This window comes from Chiloscyllium plagiosum, unplaced genomic scaffold (genome assembly GCF_037043375.1).
Source record: "Chiloscyllium plagiosum isolate Xiang-an unplaced genomic scaffold, Cpla_swu_hap1 HiC_scaffold_13, whole genome shotgun sequence".
Taxonomy (NCBI): Eukaryota; Metazoa; Chordata; class Chondrichthyes; order Orectolobiformes; family Hemiscylliidae; genus Chiloscyllium; species Chiloscyllium plagiosum.
The window spans coordinates 5,076,882-5,092,721 of NW_028270151.1; the positions used below are offsets into that span (position 1 = coordinate 5,076,882).

The 15,840-nt window shown below is 42.7% G+C and overlaps 1 protein-coding gene across 9 annotated transcripts in view; it reads left to right on the forward strand.

Annotated features, from left to right (window-relative positions):
* trip12 (thyroid hormone receptor interactor 12) overlaps window positions 1-15,840 on the forward strand; it is a 216,345-nt gene that overhangs the window by 36,849 nt on the left and 163,656 nt on the right. The window contains exon 3 of one of the 9 annotated variants that reach the window (XM_043702806.2): window positions 13,519-13,596. The exons of the other annotated variants lie outside the window; for them this stretch is intronic. The gene's annotated coding sequence lies outside the window, so the exon portion shown is untranslated. The remainder of the gene's footprint in view (window positions 1-13,518; window positions 13,597-15,840) is intronic. 9 annotated transcript variants of the gene reach the window in all.

Below are 15,840 nucleotides of genomic sequence, written 5' to 3' on the forward strand. Positions count from 1 at the left end.
TAGGTGGAAAGAGGTCAAGGTGAGGGTGATAGGTCAGCCTGGGGTGGGGGCGGAGAGGTCGGGAAGAAGATTGCAGGTTAGGAAGGCGGTGCTGAATTTGACTGAGACAGGCTGGGGGGAGGGGAAATGAGGAAACTGGTGAAATCCGAGTTCATCCCTTGTGGTTGGAAGGTTCCTAGCCGGAAGATGAGGCGTTCTTCCTCCAACCGTCGTTTCGCTGTGGTCTGACGATGGAGGAGTCCAAAGACCTGCATATCCTTGGTGGAGTGGGAGGGGGAATTGAAATGTTGAGCTACAGGGTGGTTGGGTTGGTTGGTCCGGGTGTCCCAGAGGTGTTCCCTGAAACGCTCCGCAAGTAGGCGGCCCGTCTCCGGTTAAGTTTGCAGAAGGCACCAATATTGGTGGTATAGTAGACAGTGATGAAAATTATCTAAGTTCGCAAAGAGATCTTTATCAATTGGGCTAGTGGACTGTGAAGTGGCAGACAGTTTAATTTGGATAAATGCAAAGTCTTGCATTTTTGTAAACAAACACATGAAGCAGTGGATTTGATCTTCAATGTTATTGTTCCTGGTCTTTACCACCCTTCTTAAACAGTGGCACCACGTTTGCCAACCTCCAGTCTTCCGGCACCACACCTGTGATTATCGATGATACAAGTATCTCAGCAAGAGGCCCAGCAATCACTTCTCTAGCTTCCCACAGAGTTCTTGGGTACACCTGATCAGGTTCTGGGGATTTATCCACCTTTAACTGTTTCAAGACATCCAGCACTTCCTCCTCTGTAATCTGGGCATTTTGCAAGATGTCACCATCTATCTCCCTACAATCTATATCTCCCATATCCTTTTCCACAGTAAATACTGATGCAAGATGTTCATTTAGTATCTCCCCCATTTTCTGTGGCTCCGCACAAAGGCAACCGTGCTGATCTTTGAGGGGCCCTGTTCTCTCCCTAGTTACTCTTTTTGTCCTTAATATATTTGTAAAGATCCTTTGGATTCTCCTTTAATTCTATTTGCCAAAGCTATCTCATGTCCCTGTTTTGCCCTCCTGATTTCCCTCTTAAGTATACTCCTACTTCCTTTATACTCTAAGGATTCACTCGATCTATCCTGTCTGTACCTGACATATGCTTCCTCCTTTTTCTTAAACAAACCCTCAATTTCTTTCATCATCCAGCATTCCCTCGACCTACCAGCCTTCCCTTTCACCCTGACAGGAATATACTTTCTCTGGATTCTTGTTATCTCATTTCTGAAGGCTTCCCATTTTCTAGCCGTCCCTTTACCTGCGAACATCTGCCTCCAATCAGCTTTCGAAGGTTCTTGCCTAATACCGTCAAAATTGGCCTTTCTCCAACTTAGAACTTCAACTTTTAGATCTGGTCTATCCTTTTCCATCATTATTTTAAAACGAATAGAATTATGGTCGCTGGCCCCAAAGTGCTCCCCCACCAACACCTCAGTCACCTGCCCTGCCTTATTTTCCAAGAGTCGGTCAAGTATAGCACCTTCTCTAGTAGGTACATTCACATACTGAATCAGAAAATTGTCTTGTACACACTTAATAAATTCCTCTCCATCTAAACCTTTAACACTATGGCAGTCCCAGTCGATGTTTGGAAAGTTAAAATCCCCTACCATAACTACCCTATTATTCTTACAGATAGCTGAGATCTCCTTACAAGTTTTTCTCAATTTCCCTCTGACTATTGGGGGGTTTATAATACAATCCCAATAAGGTGATCATCCCTTTCTTATTTCTCAGTTCCGCCCAAATAACTTCCCTAGATGTTTTTCCGGGAATATCCTCCCTCAGCACAGCTGTAATGCTATCCCTGATCAAAAGTACCACTCCCCCTCCTCCCTTGCCTCCCTTTCTATCCTTCCTGTAGCATTTGTATCCTCGAATATTCAGCTACCAGTCCAGCCTATCCCTGAGCCATGTTTCCGTAATTGCTATGATATCCCAGTCCCATGTTCCTAACCATGCACTGAGTTCATCTGCCTTCCCTGTTAGGCCCCTTGCATTGAAATAAATGCAGTTTAATTTATTAGTCCTACCTTGTCCCTGACTGTTTTGACTCGCTTCTGTTTTCAGCTGTACCCGTCTCAGATCGATCTCTTTCCTCACTATCTCTCTGGGTCCCACCCCTACCCCCACCTTTCTAGTTTAAATCCTCCCAAGCAGTTCTAGCAAATTTCCCTGCCAGTATATTAGTCCCCTTCCAATTTATGTGCAATCCGTCCTTGTTGTACAGGTCAATTCTACCCCAAAAGAGATTCCAATGATCCAAACATGTGAATCCTTCTCCCATACACCAGCTTCTCAGCCGTGCATTCATCTGCTCTTTCCTCCTATTCCTGCACTCACTAGCTCGTAGCACTGCACTTGAGATATTACTACCCTTGAGGACCTTTTTAAATTTCTGCCTAACTCTCTCTGTAATCTCCCTTCAGAGTCTCAACCATTTCCCTTCCAATGTCGTTGGTTCCAATGTGGACAATGACCTCCTGCTGGCCCCTCTCCACTGTGGGAACATTCTGCACCCTCTCTGAGACATCCTTGATCTTGGCACCAGGGAAACAACACCATTCTGCTTTTTCTCTGCTGGCCGCAGAAACGTCTGTCTGTACCTCTGACTGCAGAATCCCCTAACACAATTAATCTCTTGGAAGCCAACGTGCCCCTTGTTGCTTTCGAGCCAGTCTCAATACCAAAAACTTGGCTGTTCGTGCTACGTTCCCCTGAGAATCCATTGCCCCCTACATTTTCCAAGACAGCATACCTGTTTGAAATGGGTATATCCACAAAAGATGCTCACCGTGCTGGGAATTTGTATTGCAAAAGGTTTCGTCCCCTGTCTAGGTGACATCCTCAGTGCTTGGGAGCCTCCTGTGAAGCGCTTCTGTGATCTTTCCTCCGGCATTTGTAGTGGTTTGAATCTGCCGCTTCCGGTTGTCAGTTCCAGCTGTCCGCTGCAGTGGCCGGTATATTGGGTCCAGGTCGATGTGCTTATTGATTAAATCCGTGGATGAGTGCCATGCCTCTAGGAATTCCCTGGCTGTTCTCTGTTTGGCTTGTCCTATAATAGTAGTCCTATAATAGTATATAATAGTACAAGCCAAACAGAGAACAGCCAGGGAATTCCTAGAGGCATGGCACTCATCCACAGATTTAATCAATCAGCACATTGACCTGGACCCAATATACCGACCACTGCAGCGGACAGCTGGAACTGACAATGGGAAGTGGCAGATTCAAACCACTACAAATGCCGGAGGAAAGATCACGGGAGCCTCCTGTGAAGCGCTTCTAAGCACTGAGGATGTCACCCATTCAGGGGACGAAACGTCTGCAACACAAATTCCCAGCTCGGCGAACAGAACCACAGCAACGAGCACCCGAGCTACAAATCTTCTCACAAACTTTGATCCACAAAAGGCTCCTGCATTAGCTGCCTACCTCTCTTACTCTTCCTGGAGTTAACCTGTCTCTGTGACTGTATCTGAGACTTTTCCCCCTTTCCTATAACTGTCATCCATCACATACTGTTGCTGTTGCAAATTCCTCATCGCTTCTCTCTGTCTCTCCAACCGATCCACTCGATCTGATAAGATTCGCATCCAACAGCATTTATGGCAGATATAATCAGTAGTAACCCTTAAACTCTCTTTAAACTCCCACATCTGACAAGAAGTACATTTCACTACAAAGGCCATTTTTGTTCCTTCACAATCTACAGACCCAGAAAATAACACTCCTTATTCTTCTACAAACACTGCCCCAGGTTAAATTAATAGCTACGGCTTACATTTTAAGTTTAATCAAGAGACTTCTCTCCAAAAACATATAATCAAGAAAGAATCCACTATACTCACTACTGCAGCCTTTCTCTTGGACAGACTTAAAACAACATGTTCTAATTAATTAAAATTCAAAACCCTTTAATGGCAAACTGTGGGGGAGTTTAGATATCTTTAAATTCATATCTTTAGAGATATTATTATACATCCATGAAGCAGCTGAAATTTGAACTCTGGTAGGGACACTATCATTGTTCCACAAGAACTGAATCAATTAAACAAATTACGAGAGGTGTCACACACCATTTCTTCTTCTTTTCTAACCAACCTGTTCAGAGATGCTAGTACACACCTCTGGAGTGTGAGGGACTGGAAAATTGTACCTCCCAAACCAAGCTCTTACTCCTTTGTCTATCAAGTGCTAAGACAAGCTCATTCCAAATCATGAGATTCATGGAAGTCAGATGGGACAAATTAGGCAGAGAAAAGTCCTCTGGCTTAGTAAGTAAATGCACTGTGAGTGAGATATGTGTTGCATGCAGCAGGACAGTCATTCCATTTGGCTTTAATCTTCCTTACTTTTACAGGGGGTGTGGTTTGAGGGATGGGAATAAATGAGCAAGGGCTCCCATTTGCAACACTGTCAAACAATCCAGTTGGTTATGTAGGTTGAGGGCAAGATCGGGCTTGACTGTAACTGTCTATACCCATCAATCCTTGCTGTCCCATATTCTCTCAGATTGATATTTGTAAGACGTAGTGTGTTGTTGATGCTCAGGAAATTATCCCCAACAAGCAAAGGGATGAGGGGGAGAAGAATTAGCAAAATTAATAACGTACAGGTAGTGGTAATTAATGCAGTTTAGACTTCAATGCTGTGGTTACCTGCAATTGTAATTCTGAAGCTTTACTCACACAGAGGGTGCTGTGTGTATGGGATGAACTGCCAGAGGAAGTGGAGGAGGCTGGTACAATTGCAGCGTTTAAAAGGCATCTGAATGGGTATATGAATAGGAAGGGTTTAGAGGCATATGGGCCAAATGCTGACAAATGGGATGAGATTAGGTTAGGATATCTGCTCAGCATGGACAAGTTGGACGGAAGGGTCTGTTTCATGCTGTACATCTCTGACTATGACTATAAATTGGGGCAAGACTTAGACAATTAATAAGGCTCTGGGTAGTGTTGGAGAATAGGGTTCAGGTACATAATTCTTTGAAATTTGCATCACGTTGACAGGATGGGTAAAGCATTTAGCATACTTGCCTTCATTGTGCAGACCTTTTGAGTATAGGAATTAGGATGTCATGTGGAGGTTGTACAGGACAATGATGAGGCCTCTTCTGGAGTACTTTCTCGTTCTGGTTGCCCTGTTATGGGAAGGATATTATTAAACTGGAGAGGGTTCAGAAAAGATTACCAGGATGTTGCCAGGAATGAAGGGTTTAAGTTGTAAGAAGAGGTTGGATAGGCTCGGCCTATTTTTCATTGGCTCATAGGTTGAAGGGTGACCTTCTAGACGTTTATAAAGTTGAGGGGCATAGATAAACTGAATAGCAAAGGCCTTTTCTCAAAGCTGGTGGAGTTCAGAACTAGGAGTTATAGGTAAGTGAGAGATTTAGAAGGCACCCAAGGGGCAACATTATCACGCACTGGTTCTGTCTGGAATGAACTGCCAGAGGTGCTGGTGATGAATGCAGGTACAGTTAGAACATTTAAAAGACATTTGAGTACGTGCATGAACAGGAAAGATTTGGAGGGATATGGGCTTAATGCAGGCAGGTGGGACTAGTTTAGTTTGAGAACATGGTCAGCATGGACTAGTTGGACTGAAGGATCTGTTTCCATGCTGTATGACTTTATAACATCCAGTCAATCTTAATGTAATCTTCAAATTTGTTTCTCATCTCCTTCCTACCCCCACACTCTTACCTAGGTCATTTCAGGAGCATTTATGAAGATCACAAAAGGGACCCAGCACTGGTTCTGATATGTCACTTGCATCAGGCTCCAGTCACGCAAACTATCTCCTACCATCAACATCTGTCACCTTCCACTAAGCTAAGTTTGGATCCAACTTGCCAAATTACCCTACATCCTATGATCTTTTATCTTCTTTCTCTATCTTCATGTCGGACCTTGCTGATATCCATATAAACTATATCAACTGCTTACCCTCATCCAAATACAGAGGAACCTCGATTATCTGGCAGTTGATTAACCAAATTTTGAATTATCCAAACAAGATTGTAAGGTCCCAATGACATCCCTTTGACAAAGCCATTTTGACTATCCCTGATCAAAACTTGCCTCTTTGAATGTAGATTAATTTTCTCCTTCAGTATTTTCTCTAATTGCTTCCTTCCCACTAGTGTTACACTCACTGGTCTATACAGTCATTCTGCTATAATGCAAATTTGCTGTAACATGATTGAAGAATTGGGGATGCTTTTCTTACAACATGAACTTTTAAAACATGTTGACTGTAATGCAATTTCAATGCCAACATTTCAAGTGCTGTTTCTAAAGCGTAATTTTTCTGTAATGCACGATTGCACAAGAACACAAACATTGCATTATTGAAGAATACTGTCATTCCCTGCACTCTCTTTATCACCCTTGTAATGTGGAACTGCAACCCAAGTTTGAAAAGTAACATCCTATGTGACTGTGACAGAAGTGAACTTTACCACCACCTCCAGGTATAGTTGATGAATCCATCCTCCTCCACATGTCTTTTCACTACTCTTGTTCAGTTAGGTGGACTGCTATCACCTGGATCCTTCCTTTATCTGTCTACTCATACCATAACTAGAGAATCACGTACGGATGATTTCTTTTCTCATGCACCTATTGTATCTGGTGGCTGTAGGGATCTATCCTTGGTTATATCTATCTTCTCAAATATGTGCGGTCTCTTGGTGACCGCATCCAAAGGAGCAGCATTAATTTTCAAACTTACTGATTTACACTCAGTTTTGCCTCCTTTTTTAATAATTCTGTCATTAGCATGCTTATTTGACTCCAGGGTGAGGAGAAATGTCCTCCAGTTAAATATTGGGAAGCCCCTTTTTTTTTGGATCCCTGTACTATATGCTGTTTCCAAGCTATTAACTCCTTCCCTCTCCCTGTCAACAGTTTAAGATTAAACTGGTTTATTCAGTGTCAGTCACATTTTATCTCAAGCTCATTTCTCACTCACGGTGTCACTGACTATCTTTGCATTCCCTGCCTCTGTTCATCTGCTGTAACCCTCATTGTGTCCTTGTTAACTCGAGATTCAATTATTTGAACACGTTCCTGTACTCCCATATTCTTCCCTTTGTAAATTACTGGTCAGTGAAAACTCTGCCAGTGTTTATTTCCTTTCCCCTGTCGCTTCTCTGCCTGTTGACCTATATTGGTTCCTGATCAAGCAGCAGCATGGTTTTAAAATTCACATTTTAAAATAACTCTAGACATTCTCACCTGTCTGTGTTCACCTGATCCATAACCCATGGAGATACCTGTGCTAATTCTGAATTCTTGATCATCCCCCGTTTTAATTGCTGCACTTTTAGTTGTGTGCTTTCACTTGCCTTGGTCCCCAAACTATTGGTTATCTGACATCCTTATTTCCTTATGTAATTCAATGACGTGGTTTGTTTTACTATGCTCCTAAAAAGCGGTTTCCTCTTGGCCTGTTGCCAGGGAGGAGGGTGGAATTAGGAGATAATCTTGGAGCGTTTGATTGTATTAAAGATGCTATGTAAACATAAACTGTTGATAAGATGATGGAAATAATGGAGAAGGATGTTGCTGAAGTAGACCCAACGATCGTTCAAACTTTCTGAGCAGGCTGAAGTGCTTGAATGGCTTGCTTTGGTTTCTTGTGTCCTCCACAATTTTAATATGTAGTGGTGAAACCTTGCTTCAAATCATCTTTATAAAGTGATAAATTCAAAGGAAAATAGATGCCACGTTATATCACCTGTGATAAGGCTATAAATAGTACAGTTGTGTAGAAGTGTCTTTCTCCAGCAGACATATATCAATGTTAGTATTGTAGATGATGCAAATTGGAACAGGTGATCTGCTGTGACTAGCCTGTCCACTCTGCAGGCTGTTTCTTTTCACATTCATCACTTGAATGAAATTTTTCATGAATTTCAGAGGTAATCGAGCAAACTTCAGAATATCGTGCCTTTACTGTTTACCCCTGGCTAGCTGCACCCCACAGCTGACTTACATTTCTCGTCCAGCATCACATTTCATGTTTCTTGTTCTTAGTCGAAGTAACTTTTATTCTTGTATGGAGGAAGTTTTAACTTCAGATGGATTTCGTTGCTGGGAGTCTGCTGTAAAGTTGTGTAAAGGCATGAAGTGGAAATTATACTTCTATAGTATGATGCCACAATAATGAAATGACATCATAAAGCATCTTCAATGTTTCTTTCCTGGGTTGCAAAAGCTAGACTAATGGATGATGGGGCTGTGGTAGGTTTGCCTATGGCAAATAGAGTATTGTCCTTATGGCTAATTAGAGGTCACGGAGCAGTAATGGTGAACGGAATTCCATACTTCACTCTGGTAATTGGGCAAAAATAGAAAAAATGTGCGCTTTAAAAGACTGCACCAGGTTTGTATTAAAAGAAAACTCTAGTTAGTAAGAATTTTTGTAGATATTGTAATATCACTACTTCTCTTGTGTACTATGGGTTTGGAAAAACCATTGATTCTGTGCTTGTTTGCATAATCCAATTGCATGCTCCTTTTGTTGTCTTAAAACTGGTGAGAGCTGTGTTCTTTATTCTATTTCTTGTGTGCTTTCTTTGTCACATGATTTCCTTTCGTGGCTGAATCCGAACAAAATGAAACCCATCTTAAGTAGGGAGAAGTGCAACAAACGGGGACTAGTTAGAGTATATTTAACCAAGTTTCTAACCCATTGATACTTCATTCTATTTGCTGCCAAGTGTACCATTGTGAATATTTAACTGTGAACTCGACTATACAATGACCAAACCATTATGATTTGTACTAAAGCTGCTTATTGGTCAGACTCATTTGAGGAGACAATTGATCTGAAAGAGAAAATAATGAATAGTGAAGCTATAACACGGTAAAAACAATGACTGCAGACGCTGGAAACCAGATTCTGGATTAGTGGTGCTGGAAGAGCACAGCAGTTCAGGCAGCATCCAAGGAGCTTCGAAATCGACGTTTCGGGCAAAAGCCCTTCATCAGGAATAAAGGCAGAGAGCCTGAAGCGCGGAGAGATAAGCGAGAGGAGGGTGGGGGTGGGGAGAAAGTAGCATAGAGTACAATAGGTGAGTAGGGGAGGGGATGAAGATGATAGGTCAGGGAGGAGGGTGGAGTGGATAGGTGGAAAAGAAGATAGGCAGGTAGGACAAGTCATGGTGACAGTGCTGAGCTGAAAGTTTGGAACTAGGGTGAAGTGGGGGAAGGGGAAATGAGGAAACTGTCGAAGTCCACATTGATGCCCTGGGGTTGAAGTGTTCCGAGGCGGAAGATGAGGCGTTCTTCCTCCAGGCGTCTGCTGGTGAGGGAGCGGCGGTGAAGGAGGTCCAGGACCTCCATGTCCTTGGCAGAGTGGGAGGGGGAGTTGAAATATTGGGTCACAGGGTGGTGTAGTTGATGTTCCCTAAAGCGCTCTGCTAGGAGGGGTCCAGTCTCCCCAGTGCAGAGGAGACCACATCGGGAACAACGGATACAATAAATGATATTAGTGGATGTGCAGGTAAAACCTTGGATGTGGAAGGCTCCTTCAAGGGCCTTGGATGGAGGTGTGGGAGGTGGTGTGGGTGCAGGTTTTGCAATTCCTGCGATGGCAGTGGAAGGTGCCAGGATGGGAGGGTGGGTTGTAGGGGTGCGTGGACCTGACCAGGTAGTCACGGAGGGAACGGTCTTTGCGGAAGGCGGAAAGGGGTGGGGAGGGAAATATATCCCTGGTGGTGGGGTATTTTTGGAGGTGGCGGAAATGTCGGCGGATGATTTGGTTTATGTGAAGGTTGGTAGAGTGGAAGGTGAGCACCATGCGCGTTCTGTCCTTGTTATGGTTGGTGGGGTGGGGTCTGAGGGCGGAGGTGTAGGATGTAGACGAGATGCGTTGGAGGGCATCTTTAACTACGTGGGAAGGGAAATTGCGGTCTCTAAAGAAGGAGGCCATCTGGTGTGTTCTGTGGTGGAACTGGTCCTCCTGGGAGCAGATACGGCGGAGGCGGCGGAATTGGGAATACGTGATGGCAATTTTGCAAGATATAGGGTGGGAAGAGGTGTAATCCAGGTCGCTGTGGGAGTCGGTGGGTTTGTAAAAAAAAAAAAATGTCGGTGTCAAGTCGGTCGTCATTAATGGAGATGTCGAGGTCCAGGAAGGGGAGGGAGGTGTCAGAGATGGTCCAGGTAAATTTAAGGTCCGGGTGAAATGTGTTGGTGAAGTTGATGAATTGCTCAATCTTCTTGCGTGAGCACGAGGTGGCACCAATGCAGTCATCAATGTAGTGGAGGGAGAGGTGGGGAGTGGTGTCGGTGTAATTACGGAAGATCAACTGTTCTACGTAGCCAACAAAGAGACAGGCATAGCTGGGACCCATACATGTGCCCATGGCTACCCCTTTGGTCTGGAGGAAGTGGGAGGATTCGAAGGAGAAATTGTTAAGGGTGAGGACCAGTTCGGCCAAACGAATGTGTGTGTCGGTGGAAGGGTACTGTTGAGGACATCGGGAGAGGAAAAAACGGAGGGCTTAGAGGCCCTGGTCATGGCGGATGGAGGTGTAGAGGGATTGGATATCCATGGTGAAGATGAGGCTTTGGGGGCCAGGGAAACGGAAGTCTTGGAGGAGGTGGAGGGCATGGGTGGTGTCTCGAACATATGTGGGGAGTTCCTGGACTAGGGGAGATGAGTTCAGTGGGGCAGGAGCATGCTGAGACAATGGGTCGGCCAGGGTGGTCAGGCTTGTGGATTTTGGGAAGGAGGTAGAACCGGACAGTGCGGGGTTCCCAGACTGAGGTTGGAAGCCATGCGTGGGAGATCTCCTGAGGTGATGAGGTTCTGTATGGTCTGGGAGATGATGGTTTGGTGATGGGGGTGGGTGGTGGGGTCATGGTCAAGGGGGCAGTAGGAAGAGGTGTCCTCGAGTTGGCATTTGGCTTCAGCGGTGTAGAGGTCAGGTGCGCCAGACTACCACTGCGCCCCCTTTGTCTGCTGGTTTGATGGTGAGGTTGGGAACACAGGACTACTTGTATGCCAAAGATCACCAGTAGAATGCAATGTACAGAGCAAAGTGATCTCCCCATCAGTGGGTCACTTCTAAGCTCTGTATTCCTGTCACATTCCTTTTTGTCTTCCCTCAAGATCTGGGCATTGCTGTCTGTCATCTTATTGTCCATCCTTAATTGCCCAGAGGGCAGTTAAGAGTCAACCACATTGCTGTGGGCCTGGAATTGCATGTAAGCCAGACCAGGTAAGGACAGCAATTTCCTTCCCTAAAGAAAATTAGTGAATCAGATGGGTGTGTTCAGAATTGTATTGTAGTCATTATTAGATGCTTCATTCCAGTTTTCTTTAAATTCAAATTCCACCATATGCTGTAGCAGGCTTTGAACCTGGATCCCAGACTGTTAGAGTCTCTGGATTAATTGTCTAGCAGCGCAGAGATCAAGAATTTTGCAGCCAATAATGGTCTTATCTCTCTCGTACCCATCCACCATCTACGTGACAAGTCAGGAATTTTCCAGTGGAGATTCACTGATGATCCCTGGAATGGTAGGCCTAACATATTATGATTGACTGAGGATCCTGGGATTGTATTCAGTGGAGTTTAGAAGGTTGAGGGGAGATCTATGGAAACTTACAAGATAATGCATGGCTTAGAAAGGGTGGACGCTGGGAATTGTTTCTGTTAGGTGGGGAGCCTATGACCCATGGGCACAGCCTTAGAATTAGAGGGGGTCAATTGAGAACGGAAATGAGAAGACATTTCTTCAGCCAGAGAGTGGTGGGCCTGTGGAATTAATTCCCATAGAGCACAGTGGAGGCCGGGACGTTGGGGGCCATCAAGGCGGAGATTGATAAATTCTTGATCTCACAAAGAATTAAGGGCTACAGGGAGAGTGCGGGAAGGAGAGTTGAATTGTCCATCAGCCATGATTAAATGGTGGAGAGGACTCAATGGGCTGAATGGCCTTGCTTCCACTCCGATGTCTTATGGTCTTATGGTCTAATATGATGGAATACTTTGCACTGGCCTTGATGAATGTTGCTGCTTAAGCAAATCAAAAGCATGATGCCTTCAAAAACTAAGCAGTCCACTTGTTTAGCACCCAATTTATCACATTCACTATTTGCTGCCTTCGCCAATGGCACCCCATTTATAACTGTCACCATAACAGCAGTGTGTGTCATCTACAAAATGCAATGTAGTTACTTACCAAGGTTCCACGACAGCACCTTTTGAAACCAGCAATCTCTACTGCTGTGAAAGACTAGGGCAATAAGATGTGTTGTGTGACTACCTGCAGGTTCCTCTCCAAGTTACATCACATTCTGGCTTAAAACTGTATTGTCATTTATTCACTGTCACTGGATGGAATCATGGAATTCCCTTCTCAACAGCAATATGGGGGTGTCTAAACCTCCCATATTGCAGCAGTTCAAAAAGGCAACTCGCCAATTAAGGTTGGGTAACTATTGCTCGCTTGGCCAGCAATGCCCACATCCCATTAACAAATTGAGTTTCATTTAGTACTGGTTGAGGAATTTCAGTCATTAATCACATGACAGGTTATAGTCCGACAGGTTTATTTGAAGCTGAAAGCTTTGAGTGCTGCTCCTCTTTCAAGTGACTTATGACATCATCCATCCCAGTCCAACACTGGCACCTCCACATCATAATCTGTTCTATTTGCACAGAACTAGTTTAATGAACGCATATTTGGTACCACTAACTCTGTTTTTTTTTTGGTAAGAACGTGTGGGAAAAGTTTCTTCTCAACGTTAACATAATCTAGAAAGAAAAATGATATTTGGAAAAAAATACATTTTTTTGAATATCATACTTATTTAAAAAGTACTCCTTTTAACAGCTCCTATACCCTTTATCCATTACAAAGGACCACTCATCTTTTAGTTGAGCTTTATTCAACTATTGAACTAAACAAAGCACAAAACAAGAGATCAACAACAAATCACGTACATAAACAAAATGTTGTATTGTGGCCAAAGATGTGTTTTATTTAAATCTATCCGTTCACATTTGAATGTTCATATTAGAGTTAGTGGATTCATCTCTTGTCCAGCCTAAAGTTCAGTTGTATCTATTTTGGTACAAAGGGAATATAGTTTTTTTTTGGTCCACCTGCATGTGTAATAATGCTGGTGATTCTCAAAGGGAGAATTTATTATTGCCATGTGAACAATAAGACTTTGCAGTTATTAAATTGACTATTCTGCTGACAAATTAACTAAGTATTGGAGATGGAGAAGTAAATTGAGAGATTTTCCATCCTTTTGAAGCAGGGCAGTTGTACTTTCTAGCTATGCTCTAAATCTTAATTTACCAACAAAGCTGGTCTTTCTACCAAACTGCTTTTGATATACAAATTTGATTCCGAAGCTATCATTCGCAATACAATTGCATGTTCCGTACTTAAATCTCAACTGCAGTCGTTCACAATATGTTACTAATTTAAAAAAAAAATTTCTTTGCAGAAGATCTGAGTTTGCTGCAAAATCTAAAATTCAAGTTGTGTCTAAGAGGGCTAGTTTTCTGCAATCAACCTTCAAACGGTAGGAACTTTCAAATGTGAATTGAGACTTGGGGAACTTGCAGCGATTACTAACATCATTTGCATCATTATGTTAGTGATTAAATCACCTGCCACAACAAATTCATTAGTGTATGAAATACTGATCTCCAGTTCCAGTGAGGCCTGTCAGCAATTCAATTTTGTTTTTCTCTTTTTGTCTGTCATTCTTTGCCACAAACAAGGTCATTGTCCAACGAAGACAACCTGGCAAATAGTATGACTAAAAGAATTCTTACACTCCTATTGCTTACCCTGGAAACTTTTGCAACAATAATAGAGTTGTTTTTTTCAGGTTAGATTCCCTACAGTGTGGAAACGGGCCCTTCGGCCCAAAAAGTTCACACCAACCCTCCAAAGAATAACCCACCCAGATCCATTCCCCTACCCTATATTTACTCTTGACTAATGTACCTAACACGATGAGCAATTTAGCATGGCCAATTCACCTGACCTCTTTGGATTGTGGGAGGAAACCAGAGCACCCGGAAGAAACCCACACAGACACAGGGAGAATGTGCAAGCTCCACACAGACACTGGACTGAGATGTGAATCGAACCCAGGTCCCTGGCGCTGTGAGGCAGCAGTGCTAACCACTGAGCCACTGTACTGTTGTGTAATATCTTTCCTAAGTTTTGTCCTTGCTAATAACGTGAAATAGCTGAAAGCACATGAGCAGGTTTTTCTGCACCATACTTTTTTCTCCACCTCCAGGTGAAGTGAGTGAGTTGGGCACAGTGTAAAGTACTCTCATCTGTGTCCTGTTCAACTCCAGGATGATCTTCTATTTTCATACTCAGTTTCCCATTGCATTTTATTAGCTTTCCTAATTACTTGTCACTCCATACTTAAAACGAGCTCAAATAGAGCAAATCCTCTTCTAACTTGATTCGACAATTACTTTTTCTACCAAGTATTCTATCTACAGATTTCAAACACTGAAATCTAAAATTCATTTATTACTTTGGAGAAATGTTGAAATTCACACTAAATTGAGAAAACTCCAAATTTATATTTGATTTGAGACTAATCTTTAACATTTCATAATTACAAACAATGCCAAGAATCAACAATTGCATTGTTTTGCAGCACATCACCTCTAATCAGTAGTGCAGAACATTGTCCTATTTGTATAACAAATGTTACGTTTTAACTTGAAAGAAAACTTTATTTGAGCCTATCATGCCAGTCAAAAATCTAATAAAACCCGGAGAGCATTTGGTGAAGAAATTATGTTAAAATGGTCATTGAATTGGTCAAAAACATTTGACACTTCTCTTTGTAAATTGATTCTTGCTGAATTGATATCACACAACAGCCATCTAACTTCGGTTGTTCTTTTGTGCATTCACTTGAAACCGCTTGTGTTTGGGTGAAAGATTTTGTTGTCTGTCTTTGAGGACAAGATAGTTTCCAAATGGCATTTTAGTTTGCAGAAAACACATTGTATTCAATGATTTTCAATAAACCTATTTATTGTGAATCCTGAATCCAAGCAGATCAGATAATGCTACCTATGCTTGGCATGCTGTGCTCAACTTTTATTATTTTACGGGTTCAACATCCTCACTTTTGTCTCAACAAATTGCTCGTATCCTTCTATCAGGAACATCTTACGGTTGTGTGTATAAAAAGCATGCACAGTCGACAGTGTGCTAGTGTGCATGAAATATACTTTTTACCATTTTGAAATGACAAGTCGAAACGTCGATTCTCCTGTTCCCTGGATGCTGTCTGACCTGCTGCGCTTTTCCAGCAACACATTTCCAAGTCAATGATGTATCCTTGTCTGCAGCCACCTAGTTGAAATCTCTGATCAGCTGAGGTTATTTGGAAGGAAAATTCAATGGAACAAAAATTTTGTTTTACTAGAATCCAGTTGTAAAGGTTACATCAACCCAGGTAAAATGATCTTAACTGGTTGCAAAGTGTAATGTGCAAGGGTGTTTACCTGAGGGACATCTACAGATGCATTAATGCACTGAAGTAGAATGACAATAATCGGTCTAAATTTCGTGAACAAAAATTGACTCCGTTTCTTTAAAGTTAATTTCAGAAAAGGTGTGCACTGCTGCAGCCTTGTACAGCAAGACTGGAGTTTTGGGTTTTAATTGGATGGAACTTGAACTGATCGGTTTCTCATGCATAGTAATGATGTATTGTTCAACAGAAGCCATTCTGTTGACCTAGCTTCTACTTCGTAAATTAAGAATTCAAATATCTTGT